Source organism: Apus apus, chromosome 2 (assembly GCF_020740795.1).
Source record: "Apus apus isolate bApuApu2 chromosome 2, bApuApu2.pri.cur, whole genome shotgun sequence".
NCBI lineage: Eukaryota > Metazoa > Chordata > Aves > Apodiformes > Apodidae > Apus > Apus apus.
In genome coordinates this window covers 61398360-61413594 of record NC_067283.1, presented here as the reverse complement: position 1 = coordinate 61413594, position 15235 = coordinate 61398360, and the positions used below count along the sequence as shown (strand labels likewise).

At 42.1% G+C, this 15235-nt stretch overlaps 1 protein-coding gene across 2 annotated transcripts in view; it reads right to left on the bottom strand.

Moving 5' to 3' along the window:
• DCDC2 (doublecortin domain containing 2) overlaps positions 1 to 15235 on the bottom strand; it is a 76740-nt gene that overhangs the window by 31846 nt on the left and 29659 nt on the right. The window lies entirely within an intron of this gene.

Genomic DNA, 15235 nt, shown 5'->3' with positions numbered 1-15235 from the left:
AGGAAAGCTGGGGAGGGGCTTTTCATCAGAGAAGATAGTGATAGGACAAGGGGTAATGGTTTCTGTGCAGCAGAAGAGTAGAAGCTTGAAAGACTGAGAGGGGAGGAAAGAACTACCAGGCAGGTATCCACACCAATTTCATTTTCTTAATCATCTTTCAGGAAGGACTGAAAAGGGGAAAGTTGTTTTATTGCTACCTCACTACAATTCTTTGTTCAGGTGCTTCCACACATACTGGTTTGTCACTGATATGCAGCAAAAAGGAACAATGAAAAGATGCTAATTGTTGCCAGGCTTTTTTCTTGATTTCTCATTCTTAGTTATTCCTACAAAGAACAGTATTTAGTAAGACTCTTCATAGCGCACCTACAGTCTGGGGAAAGGATTCTTACAGCATTTTTTGGCTCGGGGTTGAAGGGATGAATGAAAAATGCAACCTCAAGGTGGTGAAATTACATGAAGGAGGATGATCTCAGAAAGCTTAGCTATTTGGAAAGCAGGGTCAGGGGCTAACGCAGGAGAAAGGCAGAGAGGTCAGGTTTGGACCAGAACCTTAGAAAGAATGACAAATGATAAACAGGCTGTGGGGTTTCTGATTTTGTACTTGTACAAGGTCTATTTCATAAAATAAGCAGCTCAGTCCAAAGATAAGAAAAGGTGGTAATGTTCTCCTACAGTACTTTTTCATCTCTATGACTTCCTTGCAAATGGGCAAATAAAACTAATACCATTTAAGGAAATGTTAAGACTGCTGCAAATTATGCTTCTTGCATTGTGGCTTTCAACAGCCAAGAATATTTGTCTTTGGAGTTACCTACTCTGTCCTGTCCCCTTATCCATACCAGCTATGCTGGCTTTGCAGTCCTTGAGAATGCTTTTCTGTGAAAGGGGACAAGTCAGGGGAATTTTCCAGATATTTCATGCTTCTGGCTAACCTCCTGATAGGTAAAGAACAGATTAATTATCAGCAATAGCAAATTCATAAATGCTCAAAAGATTTTGACTCACAACATTTCACCTGATACATGTTACCAGTTGTCTCAATACACAGATGCTCAGTGTATTGTGCAGTCACTCTGGTCAGTATGTAAAGAAAGCAGCAGTGAATTAGTGCCTGTATAACTGAGCATCCCCTGGCTACAGGGCCAGGATCATTTTCTGGCTTATGTCATACAGTGTTTCAGCTGGCTTTGTTTCATACACTTTGATAAGAAAGAAAGTTACATGACTTTTTATTAAATAGTAATTGAGTTATACATTGAACTAACTTGTAAGAAATCTCTATATTTTAAATAGTTAAGCATAGCAATTAATAGTTCTTGTATAAGCTCCTTTCCTAATCAGCATTAACTGTAAAACATTTATTGAAGCACAAATTACAGCATTATACAGTCATTAATGCATTCCAAATTTTAAACTGATTGAAGTTTAGCAGGAGGGATTTAAAAAAAAAAATCATTGCATTAATAGCCTGCCCTGAATATTTTATGGAAAACAGAGGCATTTACTAACTGCAGGCTCTGTATGTAAGCAAGGAAGTTAATGTGACTATAAAAAAAAAATTAAAAATTAATGTGACTTACCACAGAGGCTGCCTCATAAAAATGTTAAGTCAAATTAAAAAACAAAATATAAAAAAAAATCTGTGGCTCATTAAATCAAATAGATTGCTTTGAGGAATAGGAAGGATGTGTGTTTGTGCTTGTCTACTACATAATAATTTTTTCCTTTTTTTTTCTTTTTTTTTTTAATTTCTAAATTATTACTGTTATACAAGGCCTGTTGTCAACAAAAAGCCACTGGATACAGGTTTGCGTGTGTGCTTGTGACTTCTGTCATCAAAAGTAATCGAATTAAAAAGAAACTGGTAGCAATATACATATGAAATTGTTGGGAATATTAAAAAGTATTAATTTTTCTCCACCTGATAGGATTGAAGCCTCAAGCTTCCAAGCAATTAGTTCTTCTCTTCAGAAAATACAGAATTTCTAGTAAGATTTCACATCATTATAGATTGCTGACATCTGACTACCTCAAAAGACAATGCAGAAGGTGCCGCCAAAGGTTGACCTTGAATGCAGCAGTCTCCTTTACTGATAGGAAACATGTAATGCCAGAGCAAAGGAAAAGCTGCCTTAGACACCTTCAATAGCTTGGTCATCTTTATATATAAACAGCTACAAAAATAAAGAACTGTGTCTCATGATACAAAGTTTTGTCTTGCTTTTCCCTACTTTGGTCATTCATCTTAGTTATTCTCTGTGTTTCTAAGCAGAACATTAAGGCCTTTTGCATTTTGAAATTAATAAAGCAGCTCCCGTTCAGCCACACCTTTTTAAATCCTGGAACACCTGTTCCAAAACTCAGGCTGCTCTTGGGTACAGCAGGGTCCCAAGGGCTGAACTGTCACAAAGCAAATGCAAAAGCCCTGAAACATCTGTCCTGGTCCAGTCATTCCAAACTGAGCATCAGCACTCCTACACTCTCCATCCTCTGGCAAATTAAACACGGCTGTCCTTCTGCAAGTACTGTTTGCCTGTTTCATGTTGTGCTATCTCTTCTTTTTACTGAAGGCAAACCCAAAGAAACTCACCACATGTTCAAGAAAGTGGCTGCAAGGTCTACCATCATCTTAGTTCCTCATGTGCACTGGTATATACTGGCTACCTTGTTTCAGCACTGTGACAACACACACTACCAGCAACAAGGGTTCCCATTTCTCACTGTAGATTACATTTTTTATCTTCTATTCTATAAGGAATAAATCTACAGCTACTGTAAAGTCTCTGCAAATACAAAACAAGATGACCTCTCTTTCTTCAGCAGAATTTTTGCCTGCTTTGACAACACAGCAGTGATAATGGTCTATGTGTCTATGTTTTAAATACAGAGTTTTTTAATCCTAAAAGTTGTCAAAACATGGACAAGAACAGTTAGCTCACAATGCAGTCCAGGTTTATATTCTTTGGCAAGTTCACAATTTTACTGAAAGCAATTCAGAGCATGATAGCACAAGCAGCTACCATACTTGATGTTCTGTGCACGTTTCCCTTTAATTAAGGTTTGATCTTGCTCTTCCTTTTTTTAGCCAATAGGAAAAGCAGGAAAATGACTGCTAATTTCTAAAGCTCCATAATACTCCAGGCTAGATCTGAAAAACTGGAGTGACTCAGCACATCCACAGTATTTTTCCAAATCATAGCAAGAACTCAAACTTCACATTCTGTTATCTCTAGAACTTGTTTCATAGTTTGAATGAGGGGTGATTTGCAAGCCATGTGACCACAATTAAACTACTGTATTTGAATGGAATAGTCTTTAAAGTGAGGGTGTTCCTTACAAGAATTTTCTACTAGGCTTCTGAATTTGCTGCTTTCTATTCAATTTTGTACAGGATGCTATTTACACAACGTAGTGCAAACACAAAAATAAGTAGGTCTGGTTTTTTACTTTTTTTTAAACCTCAAGCCAGGATGCTGGTAATTAAATGTGCCTTTGGTGTCACTTTCATAAGCGCAAAATCTGCTGAAACAGCTGCACTAGTCTAAGCTCTAAACCTCAGATTGCCAGTTGCACCTACTGCTACATGTAATACATTCAATATTATTTAGTTTTCCACCAGTGCAACCAGAACCAAACCATACCATTAACAGCATGACTTCTAGGTAAAAAAACCCAAAGCAATGGCTCAGTCTACTGATTTGCTCTAAGTGGTGAATTTAAATCATCCACAAAGAGCTTTTAACATTAAGGAAGTCTTTAATCATCTTGATTTGAGAGGATTATGACATGGATCAGTTGTGACATGAATGGGATACTGGTAAAATTCTCAGCCTATTATAAAACCCCCATTCAAACTAATACACAGCTAGCCCAACTAAACTATGTCGGAAGATTAGGTTAAGCTTTAAATACATTATAAGCATAATTCTTCAGATGTTAAGTCCCAGGAAACAATCACTTTCAAATGGTCTGACACTCAAAAGAGAGAAGATTGCACATAACTGCTAAATTGGCAGGGGCAAGGACAGCAAAGAATATGGGATACATTTTTGGCTATGAATATTTTATTTTTATCTTTTTCAGTACTCTTCAAAACATGCATGTGCAAACTCACTGTGCAGTTCGTTGGTTTCCGATTAAAATAAATTAATCCCTCATCAGTGACAGGCAAATGCAGTCAATTAAAATGCCAAAAGTATTTTTCACCGTCCGTCAGGAAAAAATAAAATAAAAATTGTAGGATGGTGATAAGTCCTTCTTCCCCTACTCAACTCAAAGCCTTTGAATTTGAAGGAAATGTTTGGAATAAACCTGCAGAGCCGATTGAAAAACTGCAGTGAGTATTCAGAGTTGACAGTGGAGCTATACTGATCTGTCACTGTGCTCCTGAAGCTGGCTTCTAGCTCTCCACCAAAAATCCACCCCCACTTCAAACCAAGACTCATCAATCTAAAATGAAATTGAAAATGTCATAATTCAAGGCAGGATTTTCATACGTGATGCATCCAGTACTTCAGCATTTGGTCTAAGCTATATATATAATTTCACTGTCAGCTGAAAGAATGGCCATCACACTGGTCTCTCCTTGATGGCTGGAGCCTAGAAGCCCAGCTTGAATTAATCCTCTAACTCTCATACAGTGGGAAATAGGCAAGATGCATCTTGACCCCAATGAGTTTCCAGGAGGAGTTAGGGTATGAAAATGTACCACAGTCAAGGAACCTTTAGGATTATTGCCATGGGGAAATAGATTGAAACAGTCTCTCCAAATAAACAGCATCTGAACTTCTGTACATGCCTTCTGAATGGACAACACAAAGGTGAAGCCAAGTGCACAGCAGTTGGAGTCTTTGCAAATAATCCTCTTTTAGTTCTTTCTATGCAGTTTGAATGCTATTAGCTCCAGATGTTTGGCTAACAGCCTTAATGCATATGGACAACAGATGTTGTCCAAGTGCAAAGTCCTCCACCTGGATTGGGGCAATCCTCAGTATCAATATAGGCTGGGAAATGAAGGGATTGAGAGCAGCCTTGCAGAAAAGGACTTTTGGGTACTGGTGGATGAAAAGCTGAACATGAGCCAGCAATCACAGAATCACAAGATCACTCTGGTTGGAAAAGACCTTTAAAATCACTGAGTCCAACCAATACCTAAGTATGCCAACCATTAACCTAAGTCTACCAAGTCCAATGCTTAAACCATGTTCTTACATACCACATCTACATGTCTTTTACACACCTCCAGGGATGGTATGATTGGTATGATTCAACCATCACCCTGGGCAGCCTGTTCCAGTGTTTAATAACCATTACAGTGAAGAAGTTTCTTCTAATATTCAATCTAAACCTCCCTTGGTGCAACTTGAGCCCGTTTCTTCTTGTCCTGTTTCTTGTTACCAACACTCACCTTGCTTCAACTTCCTTTTAGGTGGTTGCAGAGAGCAAGAAGATTTGCCCTCAGCCTCCTTTTCCCCAGACTGAATAACCCCAGTTCCTTCAGCCACTCCTTGTAAGACTGTTCTGGTTTGGTTTGGTGGGTTTTTGGTATCCTGGAAAGGGCCCCAGGGGTGACTCCGGTAAGAAGCTGAGAAGCTCCCCCTGGTCCAACCCAGCCAAGGAGCCATTAGAGGGACAATAGTTGCACCTCTGCCATTAACATACGAAAGAACTGAGAGAAGAGCTGAGCAGAGCGAGCACTTAAAGGAGAAGAGCTGTGCTGAAGAAGCAGAGGGCTGCTGGTGGTTGGTGAGGAAGAAGGGGAAGAAGGTGCCCAAGCAGAGGTTTCCCTGCAACCCACGGCGAGATGGCAGCTGTCCCTCTGCACTCATGGAGGAATGTGGTGGAACATTCCCTGAAGGTGCCAGAAGGGGTGAACTTGGCCACTGGACTTGGATTTTGTGGCCAGTGGATTTGCTGCCTGTGGACTCGGATTGTGTAGCTGTGGAAGACCCTGGCACCAGGGGAGGTCACTGTTCCCAAAGGAGCCCCTGACTCGGTGGGAAGCCCAGGCTGGAGCAGCTCCGGACCTCGTGGGAAGGACTCATGAAGGAGAGGTTCATGGAGGACTCTCTGCCATGGGAGGGACCCCGTGGGGAAGCAGGGCAGGACTGTAAGGAATCCTTCTTCCTGAGGAGGAAGGAGCAGCAGGAACCACCAGCCTGTGAAGTGACTCTAAACCCCATCCCCTGTCCCCCTGTGCCGCTGGGGGGAAGGAGGGAGAGAAACCGGGAACAAAGGGATTTGGGCCCAGGAAGAAGGGAGGGGTGGGGTAACATCTGCAAGCCCTGCTCTGTGTGTGTCTGTGTCCTGGGTGTGTGTGATTAGTGTGAAATTAAATTATTATTTTCCCCCAACTTGAGTCTGTTTTGCCTGGGACCTTCATCGGTGAAGAACCCTCCTTGTCCTTTGTCTCAACCCATAAGCTTTGTCCTCCTCATCCCACAGTGTGTGGGGGGAGTTGAGTGAGCGGCCATGGGGCTGTTCCTTTGTTATTGTGTTGGGCCCAAACCACGACAAAGATTTACTCTGGACTCACTCCAGCACCTCAATGTCTTTCTTGTACTGGAGGGCCCAAAACTCAATACGGTGTTCAAGGTGCAGCCTCACCAGTGCCAAGTACAAGGGCACAATCACTTCCCTAGTCTTGCTGGCCACACTATCTCTCACACAGGCCAGGATGCCACTGGCCTTTTTGGCCACCTGGGCACACTGCTGGCTCATATTCAGCTGGCTGTCAATCAACACCTCCAGGTCCTTTTCTTCTGGACAGCTTTCCAGCCACACTTCCCCAAGCCTGTAGCGTTGCCTGAGGTTGTTGTGGTCCAAGTGCAGGACCCAGCACTTGGCCTTGTTGAAGCCCATATAATTGGTCTCAGCCCACTGATCCCTGGTCCAGGCTGTAGAGCCTTCCTATGCTCAGGCAGTTCCAACACTCCCTCCAGCACCCAGGACTGCTGATAAATGATGGAACGTGGCTTGATGAGCACTTCTGCCTGGATACATTCAAAAGAATTACTTTGTATCAGTCAGAAAAAAAGTTTAATTTCACACTCACATAATGACTTGGAGCTATAAATCATTCCAGAAAACAGACAACTAGAAATGGAGTTGGGAACTTCTGCAAATCACCTTCTCTACTAGGAGCTCTGCAAGAGGTTAATCAGAACAAAGGTTGTCAAAGACAACAGACCACTGCAGGACACCAATACAAGAAGTGGCTTATTTTACAGATTTGCTTGAAGACCTGCCCACCAAGGGTACTGGTTTCTGCAAAGTGCAGAAGTCTATAAAAGTGGGCTGAAATCCAACTTCAGTAGCAGCTATGTTTGGGAACACTCAGATAAGAACAACGACAACACCATTGTTTGACATACGGAAAGGTGGAAATGGCACCAGATGGACTAACTGGTGAATCTGATGCCTCAGATAATGTACCAGAACACGTTTTCCAGTGATCCTTACACTTTCTGTTCTTATTTCATGAAGGAGGCAAGTACATTCAGATGTATTCCATGGGAACAAGAGGTGGGCAGGCAGGTTAAACTCAAGCATTCGACTGAGCCATGAACAACAAGCTGTTCAACAAGCTGTTTCATACCCAGAGACAAGCCACATCATCTGGGTATGAGAATATTTTCACTGCTTGTGTATTTCTAACATTCCTTTCGTTCCTGCTTCACTGATACGCTAATGGTCACCTTAGTATGTCAAAAGAAGCAGGCAGAGAAGCCAGCCACAATCTGGTATGCTCGAAAGAGGCAAACTGGTTTGTGTCTTTGGTTAGCAAGGAAAAATGGCAGTGCACCCACTGTGAGATTTTTTTCTGGTAGAGAAAGGGCTGCACAGGTCAAAATTGAGCCAGGCAACTCTCCTATGATGCACATAAAAAACCAATGCCAATGCTGATAAAGGCAGAATGTTTCAGGCTCTCCTTACCATGCATCTACTTGTTTTCAGATTCCCCACTGACAGAGCTGTAAGCAGTGGGCTCGTAAAGCTGATTTGACTGACGAGGTTCTCTAGGGAAAGCTCTTCAAGGGGACTACTTTGCCTCCTGCCTCTCTTCTAAAAGGTACATCAACCAGCTAAGAAGTTCTACCTCCCACCTACAGATAGACAATTTGGTGGAAATACCTAATCAGGCTCCTGTGCTATATTTAACTCAACAGATAGTCCCATGGGTGACTATTCAGACAGATTGTGGGTACCAAACATGGCATGGTGTGTTAACTCCTCTTTTATGTTCCTAGGATTCAATAGAAAATAAAATATCTGTCTGCATCCATAAAACCTAGGAAAGTTATTATCTGAGTAACACATAACCTACTATTAGTATCTTGCTCAAGAATAGTTCCAGCTGTAAAACTACCATCACACTAATAATTTTTTTTAATGTTTTAGCAAAGAAATGCTGTCTCCAGGGATTCTCAAATATAAGGGTAAATTTAAACATTTGCAATTATAAAGCAAGTAATTTCTTATCTCTCTGAAAGGCATTACTGCATCCTAGGGAAATGTACACTAAGTACATCGAAGCACAGAATTTCAAAGTAATTGAATTGTGTTACATATCCCTAACAATCTTATAGATGCATTTTAGTGTTAATGTCAATGATGAAATACACAATTTTCTGGCACATCAACTATTTCAGTATGAAATAGTTTTCTGCATTTTTGTTCCATACTGACAACAATAGCACATTAAAAAAATGGTATATTGTCATTACTGGATTAAACACTGCGAATTTCTAGATTTTGCCACTATGTGGTTTAAGTTAGGCAATTCGCCATGCTTCAGAAGAAAAGAAAAAGAAACTGCACTTAGTGCAGAGTCTTCATGTTTGTCTGGGTTAACAGGGTGATTATGAAAAGCTTATCCTTTGTTATGAATGCCTTGCCTGCTTAGAAGCAGCAACAGCTACTAGCACTCTTCCATAGTCGTGCTTGGTCTCCTTTCCAACATTTCACCCCAAATTCCATCCAGTTCCAGGACATTTCTATCTCTCTTTAAATGATGATACACACCACTTGCCTCAGTGGTCAAAAAAACCACTCAGGTGTTTTGCCAACAGCAACAACTCCTGTCAAAAGGCTGGGTAGCTCTACCAGCTTGTTAGATCTCAGACAATTCAGAAGATAATTCATGTTGAAGAATTTTACAATTTTTTGGGGAGGGGAAATCAGTTATTTCTGTGTACCTGTGTCTAATTATGTTAGTTAATATATTGCAAGTCGTGACAGCTTAAAGAGCCAGAGACATCCTGGTGACAGTATCAGGCCTGATTAACCTGCTACTGGACTCCGGAGGAGTTGTGACCACTATGGGACTGATCAGGGTGCTCTATAACATCCTGTCTCCTATGCTTGCCTTTGCTTGCAATATATTGTATTGAATGGATTTATGTTATTATTTTTAATTACTCTACTTTTTATCTTGTTCTCCTGTATAGCTACTGGATTTTTTTAATGGATAAATTGTGCTCCAGTGAGGTGACTTTGCCAGAGACTCCCACCAGAAGAGGCAAATTGGAAGCCAGTGGAAAATTATGAAGATCTAAGGGTTATCACCCAGGTTAAAGAATGATAGTTAAGAAAGTCTGTTGTAAATAAAAGAGATTTTAATAATTGTTATGAAGTAATGGAAGTTCAATAGATTGAATGTTTTTTTATTATTATTTTAGCATTTTTCTAAGTTTTATTTATGTTCTGTATTATTCTGTATTACTCACTTGTTAAAATGAAGATAGCAGTCATGACATTTTAATGATATATTGAATTGTTAAGAATGCTATTGTATATGTTTGGGAATTGTTCCCTTGTTTTTTGCTATAGATGACCGCATCTTATTAGTATTTTTACGTTTGTTGCTGCACCCGAGGAGGGGAAGGATCTAATGTGAGAAAAAGGGTTTGGACAAGAGCCTGATTGATACACACACACACATATATACATTCTCTAGCTTTCCTGCCGGGCTCAACTCCCACTCCATTGATTCCACACCTCTCTGTCGGAGCGTGCATTTAATAAGACCCAAGTACTTCTGAATTATTTGCCTGACATATCCCTAGCCTACCTCTCCTGAACCTGGGTCCCTCCGTTTGTGTTAACCCTTAATAAATTAATTCGTAAACTAAACATTAGTCTCAGTAAGAACTTGTGAGCGTGGTGAGGGAGGTAATAAATAAGGTCCCGCAGCGGCCCTTCCTGTGTGAGAGGCAGCGCCACATGTGACCTTCGGTCTCATTCACAAACCTCTCCTCATTAGGGGGGGAAGTCACGGAAGCACCTGACAGCCGGCAGCCCCCCTGGCACCGGCTCACCACAGGTTAACAAAAAGACCAGGTAGATCAATGCCTGGCTCCAAAACTGGTGCTACCAACGAACTTCAGGTTTTCTGACCACGGTTTGGTTTACAGGACACCGGCCCTGCTGGCACTGGATGGGAAGACTGTCCCACAGGGGAAAAAGGTTACTAGGGCAGGAGTAAGTGGGGCTCATTGACAGGGCTTTAAACTAGGTTGGAAGGGGGTGAGGGATAAAGCCAGGCTTGCTACAGATGAGCCTAGGGGTGGCATGGGATGAAATCAATAACCCAGCTCAAGTGAATTCACACAAATGCACACAGCATGGGAAACAAACAGGAACATCTGGAAGCCCTGCGTTTGCACACAGGGCTCACTAACAGGTTGGTAACCATGGATGTGGTCGGGTCAACTAGTCAGGCAACCTCACTGGAGGCCCAGCTTAAATGCCTTTATACAAATGCATGCAGCATGGGAAATAAACAGGAGGAACTGGAGATGAGGGTGAGCCTGCAGGGCTATAATCTCACTGGCATCACTGAGATCTGGTGGGATGGCTCCTGTGACTGGAGCATCAGAATGGAGGGTTACAAACTCTTTAGGAAGGACAGACAGGGGAGACAGGCTGGGGGTGTTGCCCTCTATGTCAAAGACCAGCTGAAGTGCATGGAGCTCTCCCTGGGGATGGATGAGGAGCCAACAGAAAGCTTAGGGGTTATGATTAAGGGGAAGAAAGGCCAAGGTGACATCACAGTGGGGGTTTGCTACAGGTTGCCTGAGCAGGAGGATAATATAGACGAGGCACTATATAGACAGACAGGAGCAGCTTCACATTCACAAGCCATGGTCCTCATGGGAGACTTCAACAACCTGACATCTGTTGGAAGAACAGCTCTGCTAAATGCAAACAATCCAGGCGCTTCCTAGAGTGCAAGGTTGATAACTTCCTTTTCCAAGTAATTGAGGAACCAACAAGGAGAGGTGCTATGCTGGATCTTGGCCTCACCAATGAGGAAGGGCTGGTGAAGAATGCTAAGCTCAAGGGCAGCCTTGGTTGCAGTGACCATGAAATGGTGGAGCTCAAGATCCTTAGGGCAGCAAGGAGGGCTCACAGCAAGCTTACTAGCCTTGACTTCAGAAGGGCAGATTTCAGCCTCCTCAGGGATCTGCTCAAGAAAGAGAGAAGGGAAGAGGGGCCCATGAAAGCTGGATGATATTTAAGGATCACCTTCTCCAGGCCCAAGAGCAATGCATCCTAACTAAGAGGAAGTCAGGTACAAACTCCAAGAGGCTGGCATGGATGAGCAAGCAGCTCCTAGAAAACCTCAAACTGAAGAGGGAAGCACACAGGGGGTGGAAGCTAGGGCAGGTATCCTGGGAGGATTACAGAGAGGTTGTCTGAGCAGCAAGGGATCAGCTGAGGAGAGCCAAATCCCTGCGAGAATTAAATCTTGCCAGGGATGTTAAGAACAATAAGAAAAGCTTCTTGAGGTATGTTGGGGAGAAAAGGACATTCAAGGGAGAGTGTAGGCCCTCTCCTGAAAGGAACAGGTGAGGTAGCAACACAGGGTATTGGGAAGGCTGAGGTCCTCAATGACTTATTTGATTCATTCTTCTCTGGCAAGTGCCCCAACCTCAACACAAAGGCCACAGCAGGTGAAGGCAGGGACTGGAAGAATGAATTACCACCCACCGTGGGTGTAGAGCAGGTTCATGACCATCTAAAGAACCTGAAGGTGCATAAATCTATGGGGACTGATGGGATTCACCCACAGGTCCTGAGGGAGCTGGCAGATGAAATTGCTAAGCCTCTGTCCATCATATTTGAGAGGTCATGGCAGTTTGGTGAGCTTCCTGCTGACTGGAAAAAAGGGAACACAGCCCCTATTTTTAAAAAGGGGGAAAAGGCAGACCCAGGGAACTACAGGCCGGTCAGTCACACCTCTGTGCCCGGCAAGGTCATGGAGCAGATCCTCCTGGAAAGTCTGCTAAGGCACATGGAAAATAAGGAGGTGATTGGTGACAGCCAACATGGCTTCACTAAGGGCAAGTCATGCCTGACCAATCTGGTGGCCTTCTGCAACAAGGCTACAGAGATGGTGGCAGAGGAACTGACATCATCTACCTGGATTTGTGCAAGGCCTTTGACACTGTCCCACATGACATCCTGGTCTCCAAACTGACAAGACATGGATTTGACAGATGGACCACTCAGTGGATAAGAGATTGGCTGGATGGCTGCACCCAGAGAGGTGGTCAACGGCTCAGTGTCCACATGGAGGCAAGTGATGAGTGGTGTCCCCCAGGGGTCAGTATTGGGACCAGTGCTGTTTAACATCTTTGTTGGAGACATGGACAGTGGGATTGAGTGTATCCTCAGCAAGTTTGCTGATGATACCAAGCTGTGTGGTGTGGCTGACACCCAAGAGGGAAGGGATGCCATCCAGAGGGACCTTGACAGGCTGGATGCACCTCTTGTTAAAATAAAAGCAGGGCTCTAAAATCACTTTGAATAGTAACCTTGTGACAAGAGGGTTAAGGCAACTGCTTCCTTGAATACTTTCCAATTGATCTGGCTGAACAAATTCTGGGGAACTTAACTAGGAAAAGATAAGTCTGTAGATGTTTACAAGTCTGCAGCTGTCATTGTGGTTAAACTAAAGACTTACAGGAGCATGGGATGGTTTGCTTTTTGTGCTTGGCAAAATAAAACAGTTCTCACTGGCTTAGTATACATCCCCTCATCCACAGAGATCCACTGAGAGCAGGGATTGCACCCTACCAGAAATCCATTACACAACTCTGGATTTCTCATCCCCAGCTGTTGTCTAAATTCGTCTTAGAGACTTCATCTCCTTCAACAACTGCCTGCATGACTGGCTGGGTCTACCTAGACTTGCAGAACAGCACACACATCGAACTACCCATTCCCACTACTACTAGCAGGTCTTCATACCTGGAGGATAAGTAGAGGGGCACAGAAAGAACAGAGAGTTTCTCCCAATCTACACTTAGCTCAAACCAAATTGGCTGCCTTGAATACCTTCTCCTAGTTACACAAGACTCATAAAACATGGAAAAGCTGAAGTGAGAAGCAAGCAGTCACTTCCTCAATAAATCTGGTGGATTTCCAACCATTTCTGTCAGCAGGTGGAGCAGTAATAGTACTAAATAGGGAGTGGTAAATATCTCCCTATACTTGTCTGCTATCTATCAAATTAAGATTTGTCTCTGTCACTGCCTGCTGAATGGACAGATAAATTATTGCTGTTTCATGTACTCTTCCCTCCACTGGGAAATGGAAAAGAATCAGAAATCTCTGATAACCTAAAGCAAGGCTAAAATAGGTAGAGAACAAATTTCTTTGACCTTTGCAAGACTGGTCCATTTACTTCCAGGAAGTATCAGTGCAAACTTTACTTACAAAAATCCTCAGGCCATTAAAAAATAGCATATGGAAAACCACCATACTGGCACTATACCTATTGGAAAACATTGTGTGGCTTGGTTGTCCTGAATGTCTGTCTATGCATAAATAGAGGTTCAGAGCAGTTCAGGACTCTGAACAGGAGACTAGATGAGAACCTGCAGATGTTGAGATCTGTATAAAGAATTCTGTATTCACATTTCCCAACAGAAGTCAATGCACCTGTTTAAAAAAACAAAATCCAAATCAATAACTGAAAGTACTGAAGGTAGACAACTGCCTCAATGTAAAAGCCTTTCCCTCCATTCTTTGCATCTTACATAATGATTCTGTGCCTTTAAAAATGGTAAGCCAAGCATGCAAGACCCCCTCTGAGATGTCAGCTCTGGTGGTCTCTCCCTCATACGTTTTTAGTCACTCAATCTGCAAAAAGTGGGAATGTGCCACAATGATTTCAAGGAGTAAATATTCAGTCATTTTAAGAGTTACAAAGGACAAATGTTTCCAGTCACTTTCATTATAATATAATCCTTCTACAATAAGGAAAAGAAACTTGACCAAAAAACAGTTGGCTAAAATTATGTTCACTTACCAGGAAAAGGATAGAATGATATTTGAATCGAGACAAAAATAAACCTGAAATATAACAAGCTGACTCTTGAAGAGACAATTAAATCACAAAATGTAATTACAAATTATAGATGATTACATTACAAAATGTTATATTTCATTGATCCTTTAAAACTCAAATTTACAAATCAGATTCTGACTTCAATTTACAACTCATGATTCTAGAAAGAGGTATGAAATTCTGTTGTTGGATGACATATACTGAAGAACAAGATTTGTCATTGCACATTTTATCATTAACATTTGAAAAGCAGTGGGAAGAAAGGCCAAATGCTACAAAAAGTATAATTTACTTCTCACAACAGATATTAATTGGCCTGTATGAGTGAATTTTGAAAATATTACTAATGGATGGAAAAATAGGCATCCCAGCATGTCAGCAATATCTGTAGTCAGGGGAAAGTCTAGCCATTAAAAAAAAACGTGGTAAGGGGGAATATCACATCATAAGGCAAGAAAACTAGCTTTTCTAAGAGGATCTTTTTTACTAAATTCCTAAACTGCTGCCACAGCACAGTGTGCGAGGAATTCTGAAAGTCCTTCCAGTGTTTCTGCTGTATGATTAGTCCCAGCAGCTATCAGCTAACTGAAGTCTGTGTTTGTGTTATTCCCTCAGGGTCTGGTAATCTTCTTCTGCAGAACCAGGCAGCTAACCAGTGGTCCTCAGGGAGAACAAGGTGTCCTTTGAGCAGACCAGCTCCTTTTTTTCACTGTTTTTGTAGGATAGAACAGTGGGAAAATGGTCAAAGTATGCTTTCTATTATGCTTTTAGCAAAAATGTAAAGATAGTTTACCTTCCAAAGTATACTAAATTTCATATACAGTCTCCTAGCGTACGTAAATGAAACCATGAATGTAGCAGTTATGCATAGGT